This window comes from Hoplias malabaricus, chromosome 4 (assembly GCF_029633855.1).
Source record: "Hoplias malabaricus isolate fHopMal1 chromosome 4, fHopMal1.hap1, whole genome shotgun sequence".
Taxonomy (NCBI): domain Eukaryota; kingdom Metazoa; phylum Chordata; class Actinopteri; order Characiformes; family Erythrinidae; genus Hoplias; species Hoplias malabaricus.
The window spans coordinates 2412211-2426452 of record NC_089803.1 but is presented as its reverse complement, the minus strand read 5'-3'; the positions used below and the strand labels follow the sequence as shown (position 1 = coordinate 2426452).

Genomic DNA, 14242 nt, shown 5'->3' with positions numbered 1-14242 from the left:
GGGGAAGGCGAGTGTGTGTGTGGTTCAGGAGTTTGAGGTCGTGTAGTGTGTGTTTCACATTGTTCCAGACTCCATAAAAATAATCAGAAACAGTGGTGTAGTGTGGGACCCCAGTCTGTTTATAATCTGCTCCCACTGTAAAAGTCCTGTAGTGTGTCCAAGTCTTCAGTGGCTCCTGTGCTGTGTGAAAAAAATTCCCCCCAGCGCTGACCCCAGTCCTCTGGTCCTCCAGAGTGATGAGAAGAGCAGCTCAGAACTGTCTCCTCTCACACCACAATCCAGCGGTTCCTCCCCCAGCTTCGGCAGAACCGCACACAGCCAGCTCCCGTGTGTCCGAGACTTCTGCAGAACCTCAGAGCTGGGTTTAGCTGTTCCTCATCCACAGCAAGATCTGATCCATGGACATAGTTATGAGGAAAAGTAGGAAGCAGAGAAGAGGACAGTACAGTTATTCCCGTGAGATTTAGGAGTTCTCCTTCTGCTCCAGTGCCATCAGATCACCAGCTAAGGGAACATCTGTAGGAAGAACGGGGTTCCACCCCCAGGAGAACTGGAGATGTTCTAGAAGATCATGGTGGACACACACCTCACTCTGGGTTAAGGTTTCCTTTCATTTGTGCATTTGTGTGTATGTGTGTGTGTTGTATAAACCAGTCAGGTATTAACTCCAGAGATGGTAGTCTTATCTGCTTTGAGTGCCCTTCCTGTGTTCTCTTACTCAGTCTACTGTCCTGTTCACTCTGTTTAATATCCACAGACTGAAACCCAGAGAGCAGATTCTCCAGTGTCCAGCTGTGTGTCTGTAAAGAGTGACCAGATCATGGAGGACCCTCCTAAAGTCAGCACTGGGGGAGGAGAACCCAGCTGTGTGTCTATGAAGAGTGACTGGTCCATGGAGAAACCTCATGCATTCAGTAAAGAAGGAGAAGAACCCAGCTGTGTGTCTATGAAGTGTGACATGTCCATGGAGGCCCCTCCTAGATTCAGTAAAGAAGGAGAAGAACCCAGCTGTGTGTCTATGAATAGTGACCGGTCCATGGAGCATCCTCCTACACTCAGTAAAGAAGGAGGAGAACCCAGCTGTGTGTCTATGAAGAGTGACCGGTCCATGGGGGATCCTCCTGGTTTCAGCAGTGGAGCTGTCCCCTCTGATCCAGAGTGAGTTACTGTCCTTCAGTGAAATACTGATGAGTGATAAATGAACAGATAAAGAAGGTTAGAACTCCTCTTGCTCTAAGAATGAGAGAGGACACAGTGGAGAAAGACAGTCCAGAGCTTTGTAGATGTTCAGTCTGTGTTTAACTAAGAATCAGTTAAAGATCTATTAAATGAAACTGAAGTGGATGTGTCAGACAGAGCTGAGGACATTTTGTCCAGTTCTGATTCTTCTGGAACACTAGGATAAGATCATAAACACAGGGACTCTTATTCTGTAATAGCTATTGTCCTCAGTTCAGTCCTAACTGTAGATCTGATGAGAAATAACAGATGAGATTAAGATGAGATTTTCAGAAACAGGAGTGCACATGATCCACTGTTTGAAGATGAACTGATGAAGGAGTGGAATCAGGTGTGTTTTTGATTTATTGGAATGAAAAGCTGCAGTTGCAGCACCTCTTTTTGGAGAAGATTAGACCCTGCTGATCTGTGCAGCTGAACTGTGTTTTAACAGCAGTGGAACCTTCATTATATATCAAGGATTTCCTACTGAATATGGGTCCAGAACAGTCTGAATAATTAGTAATACCTGATGATGTAATTTATTGATCAGTATTCTGTCCCCAATGCGCATTCACTCTATGCATCTATGACATATAGCTAACACACAGAATCCAGAAAAAGTTGAACAGATATTAAAGTTTTTTACTGAGTCCTTTTCTCTTCTTTATGATTTATTTGTTTATTCATGTAAACTGAAAGGAGAACAAATATACATTGCTTTGATTACAGACTACTCTCAACATAATGTACATAAGAATTTCAGCTGGTTACAGATAGCTTGCATTTATTTTAATGAACTGCATTTAGCTTATCTTAGCATTTTAGTTTTACTACATAAACAACTGTTCCTTATCTTTGGCTCCAAAATAATATATACAACATATGTATTTACTTATTACAAAAACTATGAAATAATTACCTTAAAAGCATAGGCTTTCCAAGGCACAACAAAAGGAAATGGAGAAGAAGCTCTCTGTCTAACCGCATGGAGAGATTTCTGACTACTGCAGACTTTTTCTGGTTAGCTATTAACCTTAGAGTCACATGGTCTAAATTAACCAATAAGAAAATAGTAGGAGTTAAATTATTTTACAACAAACCACCACACGGTGGCATTAGTAGACAAATGGAAGGACACATTATATATGCCATGACAATCAGGTTCTCCACATTACTCAGTCTGTGTTCTGATTCTCCATAGAGTCCAGAAGAAGACTCCTGACAAGACCAGGAAGAATATGGAGTCAATGTTCAAGGTGTGTGTGTAAAACACTGGAGGTGTGTGTGTGTGTGTTCCAGTGTTGTTATTATAGGACAGTAATAAAGGCTATTTTCCTAGAATAATAAAATATAAATCATTATCACTTCCACCCCTCAGCTCACACTGCACTGTCTGACAGACTCTGTGTTAATATTTCTCTTTTAATCAGGACCTGGAGCAGAGAGTGATCTCTGTGGTGAAGAGTCATCTGAAGAGGTTAATGAAGCTGCTGAGTGAGGATTACGCAGCATGCTCTGAGAGAGAGGAGGCAGAAGAGGAGGATGGTGTTAGAGACGGAGTGATGAATATCACACTGAACATCCTGAGGAACATGAACCACACACACCTCGCTCACACACTGCAGAGCAGTAAGACTTCAGGGTCCTGTCTTTTCTCTTTATACACTTTAACAGAAACAGATCTAAGGATCATCATGATGGAATATTACTAAAATTAATTACAAATATATTTTCATTGTGTGAATATTTGTTCTGTGAAAATATAACTAAACTACAGCTGAAGAACTTTTAGGTTTAATTTAATCAAAAACTCTTCATGACCACTACATAATATTTAATATGGTCTTTATAGTTTGTTTAAAACTACATTAATATATTTATCATGTTTTGTTATTGTGATTGTTCCCTCTTTTTTTAAATAGAACTGGCTCCTTCTTCTCATGGAAAGCTGAAATCAACCCTGAAGGAAAAGTTCCAGAAAATGAATGAAGGAGTCTCTAATCCTGGAAGCTCAGCTCTTCTGAATGAGATCTACACAGATCTGTACATCACAGAGGGAGGGAGTGGAGAGGTCAATACTGAACATGAGGTCAGACAGATTGAGACAGTGTCCAGGAGACCAGCAGCACAGGAGAAAGCCATCAAATGCAGCCAGCTCTTTAAAGATAAAGCTATCAGAACTGTGCTGACTAAAGGAGTGGCTGGAATTGGAAAAACAGTCTCTGTGCAGAAGTTCATTCTGGACTGGGCCGAAGGAAAAGAAAACCAGGACGTCCTCTTCATATTTCTACTTCCTTTCAGAGAGCTGAACCTGATGAAGGAGAAAAGGCTCAGCCTGATGGAGCTTCTTCATCAGTTTTTCAGAGACACAAAAGAATTAAAACCAAGAGACTATGATCTCTACAGAGTCCTGTTCATCTTTGACCGTCTGGACAAGTGTCGACTTCTTCTAGATTTCCAGAACAATGATGGATTGTGGGATGTAACACAGTCAGCTTCAGTGGATGTGCTGCTGACAAATCTCATCAAGGGGTATCTGCTTCCTTCTGTTCTCCTCTGGATCACCTCTCGACCAGCGGCAGCCAATCAGATCCCTCCTGAGTGTGTTGCCCAGGTAACAGAGGAAGAGGATAAGTGACCAAAGCCTGGCCAATCAAATCATCTCGCACATCAAGTCCTCCAGAAGCCTCTACATCATGTGCCACATCCCAGTCTTCTGCTGGATCTCAGCCATGGTTCTAGAGAAAATTTTGGGTGGAGCAGAGAGAGGAGAGACCCCCAAGACTCTGACTCAAATGTTCACACACTTTCTGATCTTTCAGATCAAACACAAGGAACAAAAGTACCAGGGAAAACAGGAGGAGGACCCTCAGAAAACTAGAGAGAGTGTCCTGGCTCTGGGAAAACTGGCATTCCAACAACTGGAGAAAGGCAATCTGATCTTCTACGAGGACGACCTGAGAGAGTGTGGCATTGATGTCAGACAAGTGTAAGTGTACTCAGGAGTCTGTACCCAGATCTTCAGAGAGGAGTTTGGGCTGCAACTGGGGAAGGTGTTCAGCTTTGTCCACCTCAGTGTCCAGGAGTTTCTGGCTGCTTTGTACACATTTTTCTCCTTTGTCTCTAGCAACAGAAATGTGTTTGTACAGGGAGACACTGGATTTCTTTGTTTTTTCACAAAGTCCAGAATGTCAGAGTTCCTGAAGTCTGCAGTGGACAAGGCCTTACAGAGTGAGAATGGACACCTGGACCTTTTCCTCTGGTTCCTTCTGGGTCTCTCACTGGAGTCCAATCAGACTCTCTTACGAGGAATACTGATCAGACAGGAATCAGATCTCACAGCAGAGTGGAGACAGTCCAGTACATCAAGGAGAAGATCAGGGAGAACCCCTCTCCAGAGAAAACCATCAATCTGTTCCACTGTCTGAATGAACTGAACAATCACTCTCTAGTGCAGGAAGTCCAAAAATACCTAAACAAAGAGGGTTCTCTCAGTGGAGTCAGGTTCTCTCCTGATCAGTGGTCAGCTATGGCATTTGTGTTGCTGAATTCAGAAGAAGAACTAGATAAGTTTGACCTGAGGAAATATAATCCATCAGAGGAAGGTATTCTGAGACTGCTGCCAGTGATCAAAGCATCCAGAAAAGCTGTGTGAGTTCATCATTAATAAATATTTATTATTCTTTTAGATTTACTGTTGAATCTTCTCTCATTGTCTGAAATCCTTTCACTGTTTGATTTTCTTTCCCACCATCCTCACTCTCATCTGTCCCTCACTACAACTCCCATGTCTCCATGGGGGATCACATGAATAGGGACATCTGTCCTCCCCCTGATATGGGAGGGAAATCCTGACAACATTAAAACTGAAGTGAAGACAACAATAAGAAAATACAAATAAGTTTTACAATATATTTTTCCAAACTTGTGCACAAATATCACGATAAAGCTGATTTTTTTTTAGATTCATTAATACAATTAAAAGTGAAATAGTTAATATTCAGTTTAATTTTTCACTTCAGCAGGTGTCAGCACGTACAAAATTAAAGATAAAAAGCTTTGTGGGTTCATGAACACAAGTGAAAATAACCAAATCAAACAAAAAACCAAAGCACAGAAAGAATAGATCCTGACACAATGTAGTCAGCCTGGTTTTTTACTGACATTTTGACCTGTTTGTTTCCAACTGTAACTTTGTTTTTCACTTATTTTTGATATTAAACATTCACATCTCAAACATTAACAATTAACAGTAACATGAAATCGCCTGCTTCTTCTTCCTCCATGTTACAGTGGCTTTATAAAAAACAACATCAAAATAGTTAGTAATTCAAATGAAATTGTAGTCAATGTTCATGTTATTGAATAGCGTTAAAGAGTAAACAGTCTCTACTTAAAACACCACAAGTGCACACACTCACACTCAGGGCTGTAACTAGAATTAAAGTTTTAGTGAGGGACACACTGTGGGAATGCAAACTCACTTCACTTCACAATGCCAAATGTTTACAATTTCTAATGCAGATTTCTAAATTATGTTACCCATCAGTACTCCCATAAACTGCTTTGACCCCAATTAGAATATGTGTTTAGTTTTACCTCTCTTTCTGTCTCTCACTGTGTGCGTTCTTCCTCCTCTCACTTCTCCTTTCTTATTACTAAAAAACCCATAAAATACTATTATAATCACAAACACCATGCATTATATTAGTAATATACTGGATGAACAATCAAAATTACTGTATTAATGCAGTAATTAAAACAGTTCATGTTCTTATAATGTACTAATATACTGCATAGATTACATCATATCACGTTACTTTTAATAATAATTGCTTAAAGCAGGAAGTGATTAGGATATAGGAATGTGCAACTTATAAATATACCTACGATGGAATTTTAGGGCCACAGCGGTAAAAAAAAAAACAAAAAAAACAAGATTCCGAGATTAAAGTCAGAATTCTGAGAAAAAAAGTCGGAATAATTCTGAGAAAAAAAGTCGGAATAATTCTGAGAAAAAATCTCAGAATAATTCGCTGCGTATAATGGAGCAGACACAGTATAACAGAACTCCGGCGCCCACGAGGCTCCATCGTGTTACGGCTTGGACTCGTACAAAAAACTAAAGCCTTTATGCATCTCAGTCAGGGGCTGCATCATGTCGTGTGAATGCGTTTAATAAATAATTCATGCATAAGGCTTTAGTTTTTTGTACGAGTCCGAGCCGTAACGCGATGGAGCCTCGTGGGCGCCAGAGTTCTACTCGTTCTGTATCCATCATTTTCGTGATCATTAATTGTATCGTGAAACTACATGCCATGGGTTCGTGCACTGATTTAGGTTTTAAACACTAATCACACTGTGGCCCTAATGTGGAAGAGAAGAGTGTTTATTCCTGAAATCTATACCATAGCATAACTTAAGCAACACACTGCATTCCAGTTACACTGTGTCTGCTCCATTATACGCAGCGAATAATTCCGACTTTTTTTCTCAGAATTATTCCGACTTTTTTTCTCAGAATTATTCCGACTTTTTTTCTCAGAATTATTCCGAGTTTTTTTCTTGGAATTCTGACTTTAATCTCAGAATCTTGTTTTTTTTTTTTTTACCGCTGTGGCCCTAAAACTCCGTCGTAAAAACCCAAGTCCTTGAAATATGGGAGATGGGAAAAACATAAAACACAACCGAGGTCCAGACCTCTGTGTCCTCGTAGCTAGTTACAGCCATGCTCACACTGCGCACTACACACATATCAGCAAATGTATTAACCAACACAAGCTTTGTTAGTTTAAGTTAATTTTAATGATAAAACATATTCCAGTAGGGCTGTGTGAGAATGTGGTAATACGATACATATCACAATACAGGGGTTATAATTCGATATATTTAAAATGTAATCAGAAATTTTTATCTAGAAATGAAAGAGATTGCAAGATTCTTAAAAATAAACAAAACAACAAAAAATACATATACAGGTGAGCATGTATGTAGTATATGTTGCCTTTGTTGTGGAATCCAAAAATCCACAATAAGCCCACACTTTAGCTCTGTACACTACGGGAGCCACTCTAGCTTTCACACAGAAACAAACGCAACATTCATCGTGGACATTACCCAGACTGGTATTGTCAGAATCAGCGCATGTGAGAAAAGAGCGAGAAATGATTCTCCTGCACAAGCGCTGCTCCACGCTTCATCTCCCACTGTGAGAATGTACCTGACACAGAAAGTGCTCTCCTTGTGTTAAAGTCCTACTCCAGGACATCTCCGAACCTGATACTTTTACCTGAACCGGAATTTCTCTAGAAATTCGCTGGAACTCATGCCATATTTGGCGAATGTCATCAGATAGCTAATTCATTAATGCTAACGTTAGCAGTGCATTCTGAAGTTACTTGTTTACAATGGGGTGGGAGAGTCTAATGACAGAACACAGTACAACATCACACTCTAGCAGTCAGGAGTTTAAACACTGAGTAGGAAATATCAGGCTACAACAATATAGTGAACTTTTTCTAGTTTCAAAAATAAGGGACCTATTCACCGCGCCATATAATCACACCACATGCTGTATTTACTCTGTTTTTACAGACTTGCTGGGTGTAATCTAAATAAGGACTCCTGTGAAACTCTGGGAACAGCTCTACAGTCAGTAAACTCCTCCCTGAAAGAGCTGGACCTCAGTAACAATTACCTGCAGGATTCAGGAGTGCAGCTGCTTTCTGCTGGACTGAATAGTTCACTATGTAAACTGGAGACTCTTAGGTAAATCTTTCTGTAGAATAAATCCTGAATGAGCAAGGAGATTAGAAACTTTAACTCTAGTTACAAACAACATATTAATCCAGTGAACCTATTCTAAATGAAAAAAGATGCATATGGACGATATATTCACTCCATGTCTTCATACCACATGCTGTACTTACTCTATTTTTACAGACTTGCTGGTTGTAATCTCACCAAGGACTCCTGTAAAACTCTGGGATCAGCTCTACAGTCAGTAAACTCCTCCCTGAAAGAGCTGGACCTCAGTAACAATGACCTGCAAGATTCAGGAGTGGAGCTGCTCTCTGCTGGACTGACGAGTTCACTATGTAAACTGGAGACTCTCAGGTAAATATTTCTGTAGAATCAATCCTGAATGAGCAAGTAGATTAGAAACTTTAACTCTAGTTACAAACAACATATTAATCCAGTGAACCTATTCTAAATGAAAAAAGATGCATATGGACGATATATTCACTCCATGTCTTCATACCACATGCTGTACTTACTCTATTTTTACAGACTTGCTGGTTGTAATCTCACCAAGGACTCCTGTAAAACTCTGGGATCAGCTCTACAGTCAGTAAACTCTACTCTAAAAGGGCTGGACCTCAGTAACAATGACCTGCAGGATTCAGGGGTGGAGCTGCTTTCTGCTGGACCGAAGAGTTCACGTTGCAAATTGGAAACTCTCAGGTAAAACTTTCAAAAGATAGGTTTAAAATAAAGTATTGTTTTCAGAATTTGGTATGGACTTGTTTATTTTATTAAAGTTAAACTCATATAGAAGTGTTTCTGATTCAGATTATTAATTTGGCTTGTCAAAGCCAAATTACTGTTCTTCAACTAATGTTCTTTTCTTTCATTTTCTTCTTATTATTCTATTCACAAAATGTAAAATGCTACTCCTCCTAGGGTTTTCATGCTACAGCTATGAAACTTCACATGGTCATCGATCCCATGCCAACTCAGGTTGCTTGTGCTTGTGACTTACAAATTTTGAAATACGAGCTTCTAAAGTGGGAATGTTTCCCATTGTAATGCATTGGCAAAACTTTCAGCCTGCTCTAATTGGTCAATTTTGAAGCTATGGCCACGAGATTTCAAATGGTTGGACCCGGGCACACCAAGGCCCATTATATGTCAAACTCATCTGTTTTTACCCTGCAACAATTCTAGCAATATGTGACAAGCCAAATTCATGGAAGTTCTTGAACTTTCACCCTCTAGATTAATATTTTATGTAACTGTTTGGTGTAATAGTGCCTATGTAATATCATGTATGTCTCATTTAACCATATCTTCACTCAGACTCACTGTCCAGATGAGAATGACTTCTACTTTGTCTTGGGTCCATTCTAATTGTTTTATAATCATCTCCTGCTGCTCAGAATAAAATATATATTTTAACATGTAATAATTAAAAGTAAAAAACTACTACTATGTCCTTTTAGCTGTAGTGTGTGTTTTGTAACAGCATTAATTCATTTTAAACAGAGTTTAGTGATGTGTGTGTGTGTGTGTACTGTACTACAGCTGTTGTTTTTTTCTGTGTAAAATCCATCTTTTCCTTTCTGCAGATTGTGTGGGTGTATGATTACAGATGAAGGCTGTTCTTCTCTGGCTTTAGCTCTGAAATCAAACCTCTCCCACCTGAGAGAGCTGGATCTGAGCTACAATTACCCAGGAGAGTCCGGAGTGAAGCTGCTCTCTGATCTACTGCAGGATTCACATGGTGTACTGGAGAAACTAGAGTGAGTTACACACACATGCACATAAACACACACATGCGCACACACACACACACACACACACACATGGTGCCTGACACAACTTACACAACTACACAAGATTAATTATGTGTTTATTATAATGACTGTTGTTAAGATAAGAAGAGAACACTTCATTGATTCTGAAAGAATTTGAATTACTTAATTACTGTATATAATGCACAAGAGAAGACACACAGAAAGAAATAACAGTAAATAGTGCAGAGATATATAAGTAGGTTACAGGAGTAACTGCAGAACTACAGAGCGACCGGCATGTGGACGGTGGAGCTGAGAGAGAGGGCAGTGAGTGGACACCAGTGGCGATTGCTCTAAGACTGCAAGGGAATCTCAGCTTCCCCTAAAATTTAAAAAAAATAAGTGATCAAATGTATACTGTTGTGTGTACATGTCATTGAATAAATATGCACTACAATGTGCTCAACCTTTGTTCAGAATCTGCTTCTTATCACTGGTAAAGACGCGGCTTTCCTCAATCATTCCCTTCAAAGTGGTTTAAACAGTGAGGACGCTGAGCGTCCACAGAGTTCAATAGCAAAGCAGCGAAGTGCAGCAAAACGAGACGAGTTATTGGAAAAATCCTGGACTGAGTGAATCAGCAATCCTTGGGTGTAAAGATCCGTGGGAGCACAGGCGGACACACTTCACATGGGCCAAGGCCGTTTATGCAGCCTAGCTCTGCTGGCCATTGAGAGGACACTAGTCAAGTCCCTGGAAAAGACGCCTTGTTGGTACGACAGGGTCAAAGATCATTTTCTTAAAAAGGAACTGAGGGTAGAATTTACGTATAAATAAACTGAAACATTTTATGATGTAGGTTGAAATTGGGCTTCCCCTCCTTGAAAGACCAGCATCCGCCACTGGTGGACATGGTGTGTAACTGTAGAGCTACAGAGTGATCAGCGTGTGGACGGTGGAGCTGAGAGAGTGGACAGTGAGTAGACACGGTGTGTAACTGTAGAACTACAGAGTGACCGGCGTGTGGATGGTGGAGCTGAGAGAGAGGACAGTGAGTGTAGAAACAAGTGGGTGTTCATAATGTTATGGCTGATGGTTGAACACACTCCTGTAATTTTGAGCTGTAAAACCACAGAAGTGCACTGCGGTGATGAAGGGGAGGAACTGAACCCCGCGGGGGGGCATCACATGACCCCGGTGTTGGGGGAATGCGCTTATAATTACAGGCCTAGTTTCAGGTTGAAGTTTCACTCAAGTCTTGGTTCTCCTCCAATTTTCTCAAACTCAACAGTGATAAAACAGAGGTTCTCCTCATCGGTTCAAAATCCACTCTTGCAAAAGTAAACAGTTTCTCCATCCCCATTGACAATACTTTTCTTTCCCCCTCCCCTCAGGTAAGGAGTCTGGGTGTCATCCTTGATAGCACTCTGTCTTTCCAAACCCATATAAATAACATTACTCGCTCTGCATACTTTCATCTTCGTCATATCAACCGCCTTCGTCCTTCCCTCACTCCTGACAATACTGCCATCCTGGTCCACTCCCTGGTCACATCCCGTCTGGACTATTACAATTCTCTTTTATTTGGTCTCCCCTTCAAGTCCCTTCATAAGTTACAACTGGTTCAGAATGCTGCAGCCTGTATTATCTCTAGAACTCCATCCATTGATCACATCACCCCTGTTCTTCAACAGCTCCACTGGCTCCCTGTTAAATCTCGCATTGACTTTAAACTCATATTGCTTACTTTTAAGGCCATCCATCACCTTGCCCCACCATACCTCTCAGAGCTCCTCCACATTAACAGACCCTGCTGGACTCTTCCTCATCCATCAGTCTCACTGTCCCTCCAGCCCTTCTGGCCACCATGAGGTCTAGATCTTTTAGCTGCACCGCCCCCCGTCTTTGGAATTCCCTCCCACCGGACATTTGTAATATTGTCTCCCTGGACATTTTTAAATCACGCCTCAAGACCCACCTGTTCAGGACAGCATACAGTCTTTAGCCTAGTCCTTTGATTTTACGTATCTCTTTAATTAGCCTGCTTTAATTAGCTTTGTTTATACCTGTTGTTTTGCTTTGATTTTCTTATGTACGGTGACCTTGAGAGTCTTGAAGGGCGCCAAAAATAAAATGTATTATTATTCAGGTTGATGTCTCTGAGAGGCCAGTCTAAGTATTAAAGTCAATCCCAAAAAGTCAAATTTCTTATTAGAAATTAATAAAACATTTTCATCTCCACTATAGTCCCCCCTTTCAAGACATGCTTTATTTCTAGAAGCAGTGGACTGATGATGCAGAGATGAATGTAGATAGAAGGTAGACATTCATTCATACACTCAGGGTTGATACCTTTCTGTGATCATTTAATATGGGAATAATCTTTTATTGGACTTGATCCAATCTGTAAGCTGGTATTACTGTTCACCTTACTTTAAGAACATTAGTTAGTTAGGGAAGAGTTATTGTTATAAAATAATTTTTTGGTGTAGATACCCATGCAAATACTTTTAATAATCTTTGTCTTAGTGACAACTACTGGATAAGCAGAGTGTTCACCTATAGTTAAGCTAACTACTGAGAACACTGATTTAAATTACATGTGGGCATAAGCCTGTTCAGCAATGAATGTGAGCATTGTCACCTTAGTTTACAGAAGGAACAAAGAAAAAAATGTCCAGATGAAATAAAAAGGTTTAAAGTAGCACGGTGTGTGCTGACTGTGTCATCCACTTTTTCTGGTCTCCTATCTAATGCTCCATTAATATGTTTAATGAATCCATTGTGAGTAGGTGCTTTTTAATGAGTAGGTTTTGCAGAACAGAAAGGCAATAATGAAGACAGGCATAAAATGCTAATTTCTTCCGTTTCCTTGTGCCCCACATTTTGAGAAACGCTGCACTGCAATGATGTGTAGATACACTATGTTATAGAACATGGATCTGCTGCAGGACCTTGTAGGCATGGACACACTGCACTGTAGGGGCAGCAGGTCTTCTCCTGTTTGTTTGTAAAATACTTAACACCGGTTTCCATGAGCTTTATTTTCCCATAAATTAGAGACAGGGAACTGGATTAAAAAGTTTCACACGTTTCTCTTTTCCCAGTATTTTTTTACAAATGAAAACACTTTGACCATGCTTTGACTCACTCTGTTTAGAACATTTCTGGTGTTTTGTGCAATGCCCAACCTGGCCACCAGATCCCCTGAGTATTAACTGTTGCCCCTAGTGATGGCCTCATTACACACACCTGTTCTCAATAGCCTCATCGGCTCCACTACTTCTACTTCCCCTCACTCACACGCCTTCTCTGAACTATGTCTTCCTGCTGATTAATTTTTGCCTACCCCTTGACTCTGGATTTTGGGATTGGTTTATTGGACTGTTTTCCTTGTTCCTGTGTGTGTGATTCTGGTTGACGACCTTATTGCTCTGCCCCCGACTCTGCTTTTCTGAATTGCACTGTGTACCTCCTTGTCTCTGTCAGAATAAATCCTGCACATGATTCTTGCAAACTTTCCTCAGCTTCATTCCATCCGTTACTATTAGGGTTCATGATTGTTCCTTATGTGGTATGGTTGACAGGGAGTGCTAAAGAGGGTATTATTGACGCCACCTGGTGGGTTGGATAGGACGATAAAAGCCCCAGGATCACCAATAATTTCGACTTCCGCTTTTGATCAACCAAGGTGGTGTGTTTGGGCGTGCAGTGTCGTCATGGCGGTGGAAGCTGAGTCGTATTTCTCTGGCTGAATTGGAAGCCAAGTGTCCGAGTTTTAAGCAGGTTTCTAGCCTTGCTTGACTACCCAGCGAGCTATAGGGTAGATGGTGGTTCGAGGCCACGGATAACTGACTTCGCCGTTAAGGCTTATACTTGATTGCAGTTGCCTGAATGTCATTGTTTCTGTGCTGGTTGATCTGCAGCAGCTAGGTTGGTGTTTCTCTTTTTTTTTATATTAGTGCATCTTATCTTGGTGGGTTAGGAATTGTGATATGGGGAGCAATGCGGTTAATGCGATTTGTGTTTTAACTTCAATATAGTAATTGCCCACGGTGGCCTGAATGTCACACTTCCTGTGCCGGTTGATCGTGCTTTGCAGCATCTAGGTGGGTGTTTAATTTTTTATTAGTGCATCTCATCTTAGCGTTTTTGATTGTTATGACAACCATTCTGTATTAGTGTACGTATTTATATCTGTACATGTATTTATATTCGTTTTAGACATACAGATGTATGTACATGGGGAGGTTTTATTGTGACTTGCGAGTGGTGGGGTTTTTCTGATCAGGGGGGACCAGGTGTGTTATGTTTTAAGGACAGGAGTGTACTGAAATGTAGACTGATCCTGTGTTTTATGTTTTAGTGGCGCCAGGCCTGGTTGCCTGTAGGCCATTGTTTTCTTTTGTTCCTTTTCTTTTTTTTTTCCTCTCCCTTGATATTACTTCTCATGCCAAATTTTAGTAGTACTGTATTGATTTACTGAGCCGCCTGTACTGTTGTCT

At 40.6% G+C, this 14242-nt stretch overlaps 1 protein-coding gene and 1 pseudogene across 1 annotated transcript in view; both read left to right on the top strand.

Moving 5' to 3' along the window:
* Window positions 1-14242, top strand: part of LOC136694205 (zinc finger protein 420-like) — a 190093-nt gene that overhangs the window by 41108 nt on the left and 134743 nt on the right. The gene's annotated exons all lie outside the window — the stretch shown is intronic.
* LOC136694223 (NLR family CARD domain-containing protein 3-like) lies at window positions 1079-9747 on the top strand (annotated as a pseudogene).